We start from the raw sequence: 13832 nt of genomic DNA, 5'->3' as shown, positions 1-13832 counted from the left end.
TGAAACCAATTCTGGTTATCGCTTCTCGGCCTTTTGGCTAAGATCAAGTGTAGTATCTGTTCTTATCAGTTTAATATCTGATACGTCCCCTATCTGGGGACCATATATTAAATGGATTTTTAGAACAGGGAGATGGAAAAAGAGCTTGCTCTGTCCACTCCACGCATTGACCTGGTATTGCAGTATCTCCAGGACCGGTGCACCCCTTCTTTAATGCAGTTTCTAAAATCAGAAAGAATTGAATTCAATGTTTTTGGTTCATTTTGCTTGTTTGTCGGATTTTGGGATGGACTCTTTGGCTTTGCTTTTCTTCTCCTCATTGGATTTTTCATGTTCAAAGTTGCAGAAGCCAGATTACAAGCTCATTTTGGTTCAACTTCAGCAACTGTGCATTGCATTGCCATGTAATGTGATGCAATGCTATCTTTCTAGCTCTCCCTTTTTACTTCCTTTTGGATAAACAGACATATTAGGCAAGCATTTTGGAGCTTTCACCTAAATAACTACAGGTGGTGAGATAAGCTGCACAATATAATTGACCTTTCAGTGTATTGTTGCACACACACCATCTATTTAGCAAATGCCCTTGTTATCAACAGCAGCCTTTTAAACTCACCTGAGCTAACAGGTATGTGCGCTGGTTACTCTGCTGCGCTTAAAATTTCTTTTTTGGTTTGCTACAATGCCTTTTCTGAAACGTTGTCTCCTTCTGCTGGAACACTGACTTCTTTCATTTAATGCCTGCAGACTATAAAAGAGAACCCAACCCAAAAAGTTTGGTTGATTAGTCTGTGGCATTCTGTTAAACTGTTGCTTATGGCGGTCTCTGTGAGCTTCTCAGCGACATTCAGCCAGCCAGGTATCCTGCCTGCAGTAGATGGAATGTGGCAATGGAACGCTGGCTGCGCGTGTCATAATAGGCTCTGAGCCTTTATATACCTGTGCACAGCAGCAGCCACCTTCAGTCTGCTGCTGGACAGCCAGCAGCAGCAGCAGCAGGAGAGGTATGTAATCAGGAGCCCTCCTGCTAAGGGTAGACAGCTGCTCGTTCCACCCCACCCCCCGCCTTAATTGGTTCTCCTCCCTTCCAACGGTGTTGAGGCGGGTGGGAACAGCAGGGGGTGAAGGTGCTGTGTTTAAAGAGGTGGAGTTATGCAGATCTAAAACGCGTGGATTGCAGCAGCAGCAAGCCGAAAAGTGCAGGCATGTAAGGGATCTAGAGGTTGACAACATGTCTTCTTAACGGGAGTCCAGGAGCTCATCTCCACAAATGGACTTTTCAGGATCCTTGGGTGGCTCCGTAGTTTGAAACCAATTCTGGTTATCGCTTCTCGGCCTTTTGGCTAAGATCAAGTGCAGTGATCTACCGGTTGCTGCCTTGGTCTTGGCTGAGAGGTGCCTTGGGTACCCGGCTCCTTGGCCTCGGGGGATCGCTGCATGTAGCAGTGCGGCTTCACCCCCTTGCTGCTTTTGGGGAGCCGGATTAGTCCCGGGGCAACGAGGGGCGATCAGCCTGCCTGCTTTTTTTAAGTAGGCGAGGAGGATTTTTGCCACCTTTGGTGTGAAGATATGGACGGGAGAAGCCCAAATATGCTGACCTGTGAAGAGGTCCCAGTTTTTGCAAGATTGAAGAATGCAGTGCGGTTTATTTTTTTGGATCCAGAGAAGAAGAAGTCTGGCTTGTTTTTTTTGGTAGAGAAGATTTTGTTTGGACTATTGGAAGTTCAAATGGAACAAGTTTTGTCTATGTTGGAGTTCCCGAAGAGAGGGATATATGATGTTATTTTTTGTTCAGAAGATATCTTTTCTGACTTTTGGAAGAGAATGGATCTAGTGAAGGAAGATTCGATACTTGAAGGTGTTTTTTTTGTGTCGCATTTTCCTAGGAAGGAAAGGCTAATAGTAATAAGGATGTATAGTCCTTTCATATTGGAAGAAGAGATCATGACCTTTTTATCCCGGTACTGTGAGAAAGTGAGTTCTGCTGGCAAAATGTTTAACCGATATGGTTTTTGGACCACGAGGTGGAGGTTCCTGGTCAAGTTCAAGGAAAGTTCGGATGGTGTTGTGGTACTCCCACCAAGTAGATTCAAAATCGGGACAGTTAATGGAGATATGTTCTTTACAGGTATGCCGAAGTTTTGTAGGCGTTGTAAACAGTATGGCCATGAAAAGGATTCCTGTACATTACAGTGGTGTGCCAAGTGTGAAGAAGTGGGACATAAGGCAGAGAATTGTGAAAAAAGTAAGAAATGTAATCTATGTGGTGGCAGTGGTCATTTATATGATTGCTGTCCTGTCAATAAAAGGGAGGAGAAGTCAGTTGACAAGGAAGATGGAAAAGAAGAAGAGTCTGAAGCTGCCCCCCATGATGAAACGGAAGAGAACATATCTCAAAAGAAGGAGGAACAAATAAGAGATATAAGAAAAGAAGGTGATCATATGGAAGAAGATACTGAGAGTGATATCACAGACGTTGAGATTGAAAATACTAGCTTGGAAGAAGAAGTGGAGGTGGATAGGGAGTCAGAAGATCAGGAGGAAAGTGAGTCCTCCAGTCAGGATGAAAAGGAAGGTGCTGTAAGTAATATGGAAGAGGAGGAGGAGGGTGAAGAAACTAGTGAAGAAGAAAGAGAGGATGTCGCATGTGAAGCCAGAGAAGAAATTGAAGGAGTTTTGTCATCTGGGAAGGACTCTAGTAAAGCAAAGGATGTTTCAGAAAAAAATATGAGGGAGATGGAGGAGAGACAAGAAGTGTTGAAAATGCTAAATAGTTGTGAAGGGGGGAGTCAGGCTAGTCTAAGGCGCAAAGTGTGGAATAACATTTATAGCGATATGCATCGTTTTTTTTCAACTTACAGAATACCTCAGTCGTTGGCTAAAGAGGTAGAAGAAGCTTGGGATGGTCGGTTTCTGGATGGAAGGCTTTTGAATGCCTTGGCAGCATATGGCCTGAAGAGAGGAATGTTGCCTTAAATCGTAATGGTAAAGATTGTAATGTTGTGATGTAAAGAATATGGAATAACTGTATTGTGATAATATAAACGTATATATATAAAATAAGATTGGAAAAATGGATATATGACCCACAATGATGGATAACAACCTAATACCATTTGGAAATCATTGCAAAGCATGAAATGGTAAATATGGGACTTGTAATCTGAGTGGAAAAAAAAAAAAAAAAAATCTGTTCTTATCAGTTTAATATCTGATACGTCCCCTATCTGGGGACCATATATTAAATGGATTTTTAGAACAGGGAGATGGAAAAAGAGCTTGCTCTGTCCACTCCACGCATTGACCTGGTATTGCAGTATCTCCAGGACCGGTGCACCCCTTCTTTAATGCAGTTTCTAAAATCAGAAAGAATTGAATTCAATGTTTTTTGTTCATTTTGCTTGTTTGTCGGATTTTGGGATGGACTCTTTGGCTTTGCTTTTCTTCTCCTCATTGGATTTTTCATGTTCAAAGTTGCAGAAGCCAGATTACAAGCTCATTTTGGTTCAACTTCAGCAACTGTGCATTGCATTGCCATGTAATGTGATGCAATGCTATCTTTCTAGCTCTCCCTTTTTACTTCCTTTTGGATAAACAGACATATTAGGCAAGCATTTTGGAGCTTTCACCTAAATAACTACAGGTGGTGAGATAAGCTGCACAATATAATTGACCTTTCAGTATATTGTTGCACACACACCATCTATTTAGCAAATGCCCTTGTTATCAACAGCAGCCTTTTAAACTCACCTGAGCTAACAGGTATGTGCGCTGGTTACTCTGCTGCGCTTAAAATTTCTTTTTTGGTTTGCTACAATGCCTTTTCTGAAACGTTGTCTCCTTCTGCTGGAACACTGACTTCTTTCATTTAATGCCTGCAGACTATAAAAGAGAACCCAACCCAAAAAGTTTGGTTGATTAGTCTGTGGCATTCTGTTAAACTGTTGCTTATGGCGGTCTCTGTGAGCTTCTCAGCGACATTCAGCCAGCCAGGTATCCTGCCTGCAGTAGATGGAATGTGGCAATGGAACGCTGGCTGCGCGTGTCATAATAGGCTCTGAGCCTTTATATACCTGTGCACAGCAGCAGCCACCTTCAGTCTGCTGCTGGACAGCCAGCAGCAGCAGCAGCAGGAGAGGTATGTAATCAGGAGCCCTCCTGCTAAGGGTAGACAGCTGCTCGTTCCACCCCACCCCCCGCCTTAATTGGTTCTCCTCCCTTCCAACGGTGTTGAGGCGGGTGGGAACAGCAGGGGGTGAAGGTGCTGTGTTTAAAGAGGTGGAGTTATGCAGATCTAAAACGCGTGGATTGCAGCAGCAGCAAGCCGAAAAGTGCAGGCATGTAAGGGATCTAGAGGTTGACAACATGTCTTCTTAACGGGAGTCCAGGAGCTCATCTCCACAAATGGACTTTTCAGGATCCTTGGGTGGCTCCGTAGTTTGAAACCAATTCTGGTTATCGCTTCTCGGCCTTTTGGCTAAGATCAAGTGTAGTATCTGTTCTTATCAGTTTAATATCTGATACGTCCCCTATCTGGGGACGATATATTAAATGGATTTTTAGAACAGGGAGATGGAAAAAGAGCTTGCTCTGTCCACTCCACACATTGACCTGGTATTGCAGTATCTCCAGGACCGGTGCACCCCTTCTTTAATGCAGTTTCTAAAATCAGAAAGAATTGAATTCAATGTTTTTTGTTCATTTTGCTTGTTTGTCGGATTTTGGGATGGACTCTTTGGCTTTGCTTTTCTTCTCCTCATTGGATTTTTCATGTTCAAAGTTGCAGAAGCCAGATTACAAGCTCATTTTGGTTCAACTTCAGCAACTGTGCATTGCATTGCCATGTAATGTGATGCAATGCTATCTTTCTAGCTCTCCCTTTTTACTTCCTTTTGGATAAACAGACATATTAGGCAAGCATTTTGGAGCTTTCACCTAAATAACTACAGGTGGTGAGATAAGCTGCACAATATAATTGACCTTTCAGTATATTGTTGCACACACACCATCTATTTAGCAAATGCCCTTGTTATCAACAGCAGCCTTTTAAACTCACCTGAGCTAACAGGTATGTGCGCTGGTTACTCTGCTGCGCTTAAAATTTCTTTTTTGGTTTGCTACAATGCCTTTTCTGAAACGTTGTCTCCTTCTGCTGGAACACTGACTTCTTTCATTTAATGCCTGCAGACTATAAAAGAGAACCCAACCCAAAAAGTTTGGTTGATTAGTCTGTGGCATTCTGTTAAACTGTTGCTTATGGCGGTCTCTGTGAGCTTCTCAGCGACATTCAGCCAGCCAGGTATCCTGCCTGCAGTAGATGGAATGTGGCAATGGAACGCTGGCTGCGCGTGTCATAATAGGCTCTGAGCCTTTATATACCTGTGCACAGCAGCAGCCACCTTCAGTCTGCTGCTGGACAGCCAGCAGCAGCAGCAGCAGGAGAGGTATGTAATCAGGAGCCCTCCTGCTAAGGGTAGACAGCTGCTCGTTCCACCCCACCCCCCGCCTTAATTGGTTCTCCTCCCTTCCAACGGTGTTGAGGCGGGTGGGAACAGCAGGGGGTGAAGGTGCTGTGTTTAAAGAGGTGGAGTTATGCAGATCTAAAACGCGTGGATTGCAGCAGCAGCAAGCCGAAAAGTGCAGGCATGTAAGGGATCTAGAGGTTGACAACATGTCTTCTTAACGGGAGTCCAGGAGCTCATCTCCACAAATGGACTTTTCAGGATCCTTGGGTGGCTCCGTAGTTTGAAACCAATTCTGGTTATCGCTTCTCGGCCTTTTGGCTAAGATCAAGTGTAGTATCTGTTCTTATCAGTTTAATATCTGATACGTCCCCTATCTGGGGACCATATATTAAATGGATTTTTAGAACAGGGAGATGGAAAAAGAGCTTGCTCTGTCCACTCCACGCATTGACCTGGTATTGCAGTATCTCCAGGACCGGTGCACCCCTTCTTTAATGCAGTTTCTAAAATCAGAAAGAATTGAATTCAATGTTTTTTGTTCATTTTGCTTGTTTGTCGGATTTTGGGATGGACTCTTTGGCTTTGCTTTTCTTCTCCTCATTGGATTTTTCATGTTCAAAGTTGCAGAAGCCAGATTACAAGCTCATTTTGGTTCAACTTCAGCAACTGTGCATTGCATTGCCATGTAATGTGATGCAATGCTATCTTTCTAGCTCTCCCTTTTTACTTCCTTTTGGATAAACAGACATATTAGGCAAGCATTTTGGAGCTTTCACCTAAATAACTACAGGTGGTGAGATAAGCTGCACAATATAATTGACCTTTCAGTATATTGTTGCACACACACCATCTATTTAGCAAATGCCCTTGTTATCAACAGCAGCCTTTTAAACTCACCTGAGCTAACAGGTATGTGCACTGGTTACTCTGCTGCGCTTAAAATTTCTTTTTTGGTTTGCTACAATGCCTTTTCTGAAACGTTGTCTCCTTCTGCTGGAACACTGACTTCTTTCATTTAATGCCTGCAGACTATAAAAGAGAACCCAACCCAAAAAGTTTGGTTGATTAGTCTGTGGCATTCTGTTAAACTGTTGCTTATGGCGGTCTCTGTGAGCTTCTCAGCGACATTCAGCCAGCCAGGTATCCTGCCTGCAGTAGATGGAATGTGGCAATGGAACGCTGGCTGCGCGTGTCATAATAGGCTCTGAGCCTTTATATACCTGTGCACAGCAGCAGCCACCTTCAGTCTGCTGCTGGACAGCCAGCAGCAGCAGCAGCAGGAGAGGTATGTAATCAGGAGCCCTCCTGCTAAGGGTAGACAGCTGCTCGTTCCACCCCACCCCCGCCTTAATTGGTTCTCCTCCCTTCCAACGGTGTTGAGGCGGGTGGGAACAGCAGGGGGTGAAGGTGCTGTGTTTAAAGAGGTGGAGTTATGCAGATCTAAAACGCGTGGATTGCAGCAGCAGCAAGCCGAAAAGTGCAGGCATGTAAGGGATCTAGAGGTTGACAACATGTCTTCTTAACGGGAGTCCAGGAGCTCATCTCCACAAATGGACTTTTCAGGATCCTTGGGTGGCTCCGTAGTTTGAAACCAATTCTGGTTATCGCTTCTCGGCCTTTTGGCTGCGATCGTATGACTGTACCTTGATTGGTGCGAGTCTCCTGGAGGAATCCGGACCCTTTTGTGGAGGATTTTCTGCTTTTTCCTGTGGTATTCCATACCGACAGAATCCAAGATGTCTTTTGTGAAGAACACCATTCGTTTGTCCGTGGATCCATCTGACCAGAACAAGAACAACGTGGTTTTCATTGTCCAAGACATCGTTGAAGGCAAAGCTGGAGCAAGACGTTCTGAGATCTTCAGTGTCAACGAATTTTCACGTCAAGGTAATTATGACGTTACCTTTATGGACCAGGATGTTTGCCTTAATGTCTTTGAATGGCTCCGTGGTCACTCTAGTGACCCCTGCTTGGAAGGAGTTAGATGGGAACCTTTGTTTGGTCTGCAAGAAAAGGAGGTGACTGTGACTGTCTATAACCCTTTTACAGACCCTGAGCTGCTGGAGTGCTTCCACTCTCGCTACTGTGAATATGTGCAGAAGGGAGTGAAGCAAGTCAATTGTCTAGGAATCTTTAACTGTCAGTATAAATTCCGTGTGAAATTGAAAAGGGATCCTGACAGTGTGGGGGGCTTTAGACACCCTCCATCAAATTTTTCCGTTGCAGGCCATAGAGGTTTCCTCTTTTACCCAGGCCAGCCCATGTTTTGCCGTAGATGCTTTTCTTTCGGGCATACCATGGTAACATGCCTTAAAGGGCAGTGTTGCCGAAATTGCAGAAAGGAGGGGCATATGGCCAACCAGTGTCCAGAGGCCAAGTCCTGTGATGTCTGTGGGAGTAGTGATCACATGTATAAGGACTGTCCTATGAGTGCACCTAGACGTTCTGATAAAGAACAGAAGGAGGAGGAGCTGGAGAGGAGGCAGATGGCAAGCGCACTGAAAGTGCTGGAAAGATTGGAGAGGGAGGAGAGAGAGGGAAGGAGGCGGGAAACTGGTAGAGCCTCTCCCTCTACGGCGCCAGAGGAGGTGTCCCTGAGACCATGTTCTTCTTCTGCTGAAGAAATGAGGAAGAAGCGGAGGGAAGAAAAGGAGTTCTGGAGGGAAGTGGCAAAGGTGGAGAAAAAGGCAGTGTCTGCGAGAATATCTAGGAAAGTGGTGGAAGCAGAGCTGCCTGAGATGATGACTTTTGGAGAGGCAATGGACGCAACAGGATGTGAAGTGCAAATCTCGGAACCCGACAGTCCTGAACACCCTTCGGGTCCTGAAAACATTGAAGATTTTTCTTCGGAGGATGATAGGGGTGCAAAGAAGAGTCGTAGGGAGGATGGTGGGGGCAGTGATGATGCAGATTTTAGTGAGCCTCAGAGGAAGATCAGAACTGCCAGAATGAGGAGTGTGGCTGGTGAAGCCAGCGGGTCGGAAACCAGCTGTTCTGTTCTGATGGCGGAGGAGGATAGTGGTGGTGCTGGATAGTGTCACCATATAATATTGTAAATGTTTTTTCTTTTTGTCCTCTTGTGAGCTTTGGTTTAGGCCAAAGGCTATTTCTTTGTGTAATTGGTGAAGGAGTAGAAGTATTATGGGATTTACCATAGTGTCCCAAAACGTAAGAGTGTTTAAAAGTAAAGTAAGAAGAGCTGCTATTTTTGAGTTTTTAGCTATGCAAAATGCATCTATTTTTTGTTTACAAGAATGTGGGGTAGTGGATGGTGTGAAAGGGGATGAATGGTCTTATGGAGCGTCTGTGTGGTCGGGGAGTGCATGTAATAAGAATGATGGTGTGGGTATTTTGGTTAAAGGAAGGGAGGTTGTTTTGAGTGATTATTTGGTTATTGAGGTGGGGAGATGTATCCTTGCTAATTTTGTATACAAGAATGTAAAGTTTTGTGTTATTAATGTTTATGCGCCAGTTGAAAAAAATGAGCGCAAAAATTTATTTGAAAAAATTAAGCTTTTTGTTCCAGGAAGAATACCTGTGGTAATTGTGGGTGATATGAACTGTGATGTGGGGAGAGTGAATGTGGATGTGTCTGGGAAAGCATTATTGGAGTTAGTGAATGATTTTGGGTTGTGTGATATGCAGCGCGTGTGTAACATGAATCCTTTGTTGAACACTTTCTTTTCTGAGAGTGGTAGGGTACAATCCAGATTGGATTATTGTTTTATTTCTAAAAATATGGTTTCTGTTAATTATAGGCAGGAAAACGTTCTTTTTTCAGATCATGTGTGTATGTTGTGTGAGTTGGATATAAAAGTTGATGGAGTGTTTGGGAGAGGATTGTGGAAGTTAAATGTTAAACTGTTAGAGAATGAAGATGTGAGAAAGGAGTATGAAAGGCGGTATGAAGAATGGTGTAAGCATAAAAATGAGTTTGGGAATGTTTGTGAGTGGTGGGACTGGGTGAAGAAACAAGCAAAAATGTTCTTTAAAAATTTAGGATACAAGTATGCAGCAATTAAAAGAGAGAGTTTTGTTAAACTGAACGCGCGGTTGAGCGTTTTGTATAAGTTAAGGGAAGGAGGAGTTGAGGTGGAGGAGGATATTTTAGAGGTAAAAAAGGAGATTAGTGAGTTTTTGTTGGAGAGAGGGAGAAGCATAGTGTTTAGGGCAAAGATTGATAAGATGGAGCAGGATGAGAAATGTTCTCGGTTTTTCTTTAAAAAAGTTTTTGGAAAGAAACAGAGTATGAGCGTGGTGTATGGAGCAGATGGAAGTGAGGTGAGTGGAGAGGATATGTGTGAAGAGGTGGCTAAGTTTTATGAGGATCTGTATGCAGTGAAACAGAGGGATGAATGTTTGGAGAATGATGTTTTGAGTGTGTTAGAGAGTAAGTTGAGTGAAGCAGAAAGAGAGAGAGTGATGGGTGAGGTGACTGGTGATGAGGTATGGAAGGTTATGTGTAGTATGGCTTTGAATAAGACGCCGGGGGAGGATGGCCTCCCAGTAGAATTTTATCGTGTGATGTGGGGTGTGATTGGTAAGGACTTTGTGGATGTATGTAAGTATATGTGGGGAAACATGGAGGTGACTGAGAGTATGCGTGCAGGTATGGTTGTGTTAATTCCTAAGAAAGGGGATTTGAAAAGTCTGAGGAATTGGAGGCCAATAACGTTACTTAATTGTGATTATAAAATCTATGCAAAACTTATGGCTAATAGGATGCGTGATGTGATAGAGAGTGTGATTGGGGATGAGCAGTGTTGTGCGGTACCTGGGAGGCGGATTCATGAGTGTGTGTGTATGTTAAGAGATTGTCTATGGGATTGCATGGGTCGTAAGAAGAGTGTATTTTTGTTAAGTTTGGATTTTGAAAAGGCTTATGATAGGTTGTCGCATGGTTTTTTGTTCAGAGTGTTGTTAAAAATGGGTTTTCCGGCTGATTTTGTTGGGCGAGTGAGAAGTTTGTATGCGCGTGTTTATAGCTGTGTTTTAATGAATGGGTATGTGGGTAGGAAAGTGAATGTGTTTTCGGGTGTGCGACAGGGGTGTCCTTTGTCCCCTGTAGCATTTATTTGTGCAATTGAGCCATTGTTGTGTATGCTGAGGAAAGATAAGGTAATTCGTGGTGTGCAAGTGCCGGGAGGTGGAGGAAAAGAATGGAAGGTGAGTGGTTATATGGATGACGTGTGTGTATTATGTGATTCTGAATGTTCGGTGAGGCGGGTGAAGTTGTTAGTGTCTATTTTTTGTGGTGCATCTGCGTTTAAAGTGAATTGGGAAAAGAGTGAGTGTAAGGGTTTTGGAGGCGGAAGTTTAAGTAGGGATGTAGGTGTGAATGTAGTGAATGGACCTATTAAAGTTTTGGGTGTGAAGTTTTCAGAGAGTTTGGATGGGAAAGAAAGTTGGGATGATGCGAAAGGAAAAGTTGAGCAGAAGTTGAATTTTTGGAAATTGAGGAGTTTATCCTTTTTTGGGAAGATTTTAATTGTTAAGAGTGTGGTGTTGCCAATATTTTTATATATTGCGGTAGTATTTCCACCAGGATATATGTGTATGAGAAGCTTGAATAGAATTTTATTTGTTTTTTTGTGGAACTCGAAAATGGAGAGAGCTAGGAGAGAAATTTTGGTTAAAAGAGTGGAAAAAGGTGGTTTGGGTTTTCCGAATTTGGACGTGTTTTTTGGTGTGAATATCGTTGTGTTTGTTTTGAAAGTGATTAGGGCGGATGGAAAGTTTTCATCTATGTGTAGGTATTTATTTGGAGCGTATTTGTTTCGTTTAAAGTGGCAAGAAAGGGATTTGCGATGTCCGATTGCTTTTGAGGTGCCTGTATGGTATGTGTGGGTTTATAAGTTTTTGGTGAGGTATGAACTGTGTGATGCAGATGTGAGATTGCTGGAGAATAAGAAGGCTGTGTATAGGATGATTGAATGTAGAGAGGTAGAATGTGGAATAAATATGGTTAGGGGTGGTGATGTGCAGAAGGTTTGGAAGAAAGTGCGGATGAGTGGTATGACCAACAAACAGAGTGAAGTTGTGTGGCAGTCTTTACATGGAGTATTACCTGTGAGAGAGTTTCAGAGGAATAGAGGTTTGGTGAGGAGTGAAATGTGTCCAAGAAATGGCTGTGGTGGAAGGGAAAGTGTGTTGCATGTTTTTTGGAATTGCCAGTATGCTAGAGATGTGATTGGGAGAATGGGGCCTTTGTGTAAAGAATTGTGTGGTGTGAATTTGTTGTCTTTTGAGTTGTTTATGTTTGGTTTGGGAATATGTGATGGGACGAAGGAAAGAGTCTTGTGGTTGATGCTTGCATGTATAAAGGAAGTGTTATGGGATGTGAGGAATGTGTATGTGTTTAAAAGGAAGGAAATTGCTGTAAAGGATAGTGTGAAGGTGATTTTGGGGAAGATGTATGTGTGTTTCCTATGGGACAAAAAGAGGAGAGGGGAAGTGGATGCGGAGGGAATATGGAAAGTTAAAAAGTGGAGATATATTGTTAGTACCTCTTGATTTTTGTTATTGTTGTTTTGAAATATGAAATAAATATTTCCGATGATGATGGGGACAGCAAATTGCGTATTGGATTTGACGCAGCTGTTTTGATGGAATTTTCCTTTGTCTGGTTTCCATAGACTGTGGAATTTCCTCGTCTGAGGAGAAAAAAAAAAAAAAAAATCTGTTCTTATCAGTTTAATATCTGATACGTCCCCTATCTGGGGACCATATATTAAATGGATTTTTAGAACAGGGAGATGGAAAAAGAGCTTGCTCTGTCCACTCCACGCATTGACCTGGTATTGCAGTATCTCCAGGACCGGTGCACCCCTTCTTTAATGCAGTTTCTAAAATCAGAAAGAATTGAATTCAATGTTTTTTGTTCATTTTGCTTGTTTGTCGGATTTTGGGATGGACTCTTTGGCTTTGCTTTTCTTCTCCTCATTGGATTTTTCATGTTCAAAGTTGCAGAAGCCAGATTACAAGCTCATTTTGGTTCAACTTCAGCAACTGTGCATTGCATTGCCATGTAATGTGATGCAATGCTATCTTTCTAGCTCTCCCTTTTTACTTCCTTTTGGATAAACAGACATATTAGGCAAGCATTTTGGAGCTTTCACCTAAATAACTACAGGTGGTGAGATAAGCTGCACAATATAATTGACCTTTCAGTATATTGTTGCACACACACCATCTATTTAGCAAATGCCCTTGTTATCAACAGCAGCCTTTTAAACTCACCTGAGCTAACAGGTATGTGCGCTGGTTACTCTCCTGCGCTTAAAATTTCTTTTTTGGTTTGCTACAATGCCTTTTCTGAAACGTTGTCTCCTTCTGCTGGAACACTGACTTCTTTCATTTAATGCCTGCAGACTATAAAAGAGAACCCAACCCAAAAAGTTTGGTTGATTAGTCTGTGGTATTCTGTTAAACTGTTGCTTATGGCGGTCTCTGTGAGCTTCTCAGCGACATTCAGCCAGCCAGGTATCCTGCCTGCAGTAGATGGAATGTGGCAATGGAACGCTGGCTGCGCGTGTCATAATAGGCTCTGAGCCTTTATATACCTGTGCACAGCAGCAGCCACCTTCAGTCTGCTGCTGGACAGCCAGCAGCAGCAGCAGCAGGAGAGGTATGTAATCAGGAGCCCTCCTGCTAAGGGTAGACAGCTGCTCGTTCCACCCCACCCCCCGCCTTAATTGGTTCTCCTCCCTTCCAACGGTGTTGAGGCGGGTGGGAACAGCAGGGGGTGAAGGTGCTGTGTTTAAAGAGGTGGAGTTATGCAGATCTAAAACGCGTGGATTGCAGCAGCAGCAAGCCGAAAAGTGCAGGCATGTAAGGGATCTAGAGGTTGACAACATGTCTTCTTAACGGGAGTCCAGGAGCTCATCTCCACAAATGGACTTTTCAGGATCCTTGGGTGGCTCCGTAGTTTGAAACCAATTCTGGTTATCGCTTCTCGGCCTTTTGGCTAAGATCAAGTGTAGTATCTTTCGAAAAGGCGGTTTTGGATGTTGGCCGCCCTAGTAGATTGATACATTATGCACACTGGGGTTTAGGCGCTTGTTAGTACGCCAGGTGGCTAATATAGTCATCTGGTGGAAAGCATGGCCCCCCAGGATCGACGCCATTGGGCCGGGGAAGATCGAAAGCTCGAAGTGTGAAGTGCCCCAGGAGTGGTGACCCTGGGGTGCCTTAACTCACTGGGATTGGGAACCCCACTTGAGTTTATGGCACATTTGCACAAGCACTTCAAATTTTCTTTCTTCGCACACACCCTTATTCCGGGCCTTCTGGCCTTAGGATGGGGAATTTTTCAATTCCCGGTTGAAGGTCCGGGCAGTATTATACTGTGAAACCTTCACTATTTAT

General features: G+C 43.5%; 5 non-coding genes and 1 pseudogene across 5 annotated transcripts; all 6 read left to right on the top strand.

The window, feature by feature from the left end:
• The first annotated feature begins 17 nt into the window (after positions 1–17).
• On the top strand, positions 18–208 carry LOC141275392 (U2 spliceosomal RNA). The gene has a single exon (XR_012323635.1). It is a non-coding gene; the product is annotated as a U2 spliceosomal RNA (small nuclear RNA).
• A 2946-nt stretch (positions 209–3154) lies between these two features.
• On the top strand, positions 3155–3342 carry LOC141150721 (U2 spliceosomal RNA). Its single transcript, XR_012246847.1, has one exon. It is a non-coding gene; the product is annotated as a U2 spliceosomal RNA (small nuclear RNA).
• Positions 3343–4457: 1115 nt separating this feature from the next.
• LOC141149739 (U2 spliceosomal RNA) lies at positions 4458–4648 on the top strand. The gene has a single exon (XR_012246025.1). It is a non-coding gene; the product is annotated as a U2 spliceosomal RNA (small nuclear RNA).
• Positions 4649–5763: 1115 nt separating this feature from the next.
• On the top strand, positions 5764–5954 carry LOC141275390 (U2 spliceosomal RNA). Its single transcript, XR_012323633.1, has one exon. It is a non-coding gene; the product is annotated as a U2 spliceosomal RNA (small nuclear RNA).
• A 6154-nt stretch (positions 5955–12108) lies between these two features.
• Positions 12109–12296, top strand: LOC141150607 (U2 spliceosomal RNA). Its single transcript, XR_012246761.1, has one exon. It is a non-coding gene; the product is annotated as a U2 spliceosomal RNA (small nuclear RNA).
• A 1115-nt stretch (positions 12297–13411) lies between these two features.
• Positions 13412–13503, top strand: LOC141151262 (U2 spliceosomal RNA; annotated as a pseudogene).
• The last annotated feature ends 329 nt before the right edge of the window (positions 13504–13832 follow it).

Source organism: Phyllobates terribilis, unplaced genomic scaffold (assembly GCF_046119375.1).
Source record: "Phyllobates terribilis strain yellow unplaced genomic scaffold, ASM4611937v1 Scaffold_5__5_contigs__length_657084704, whole genome shotgun sequence".
Taxonomy (NCBI): domain Eukaryota; kingdom Metazoa; phylum Chordata; class Amphibia; order Anura; family Dendrobatidae; genus Phyllobates; species Phyllobates terribilis.
This window is presented reverse-complemented; position numbering and strand designations above follow the sequence as displayed.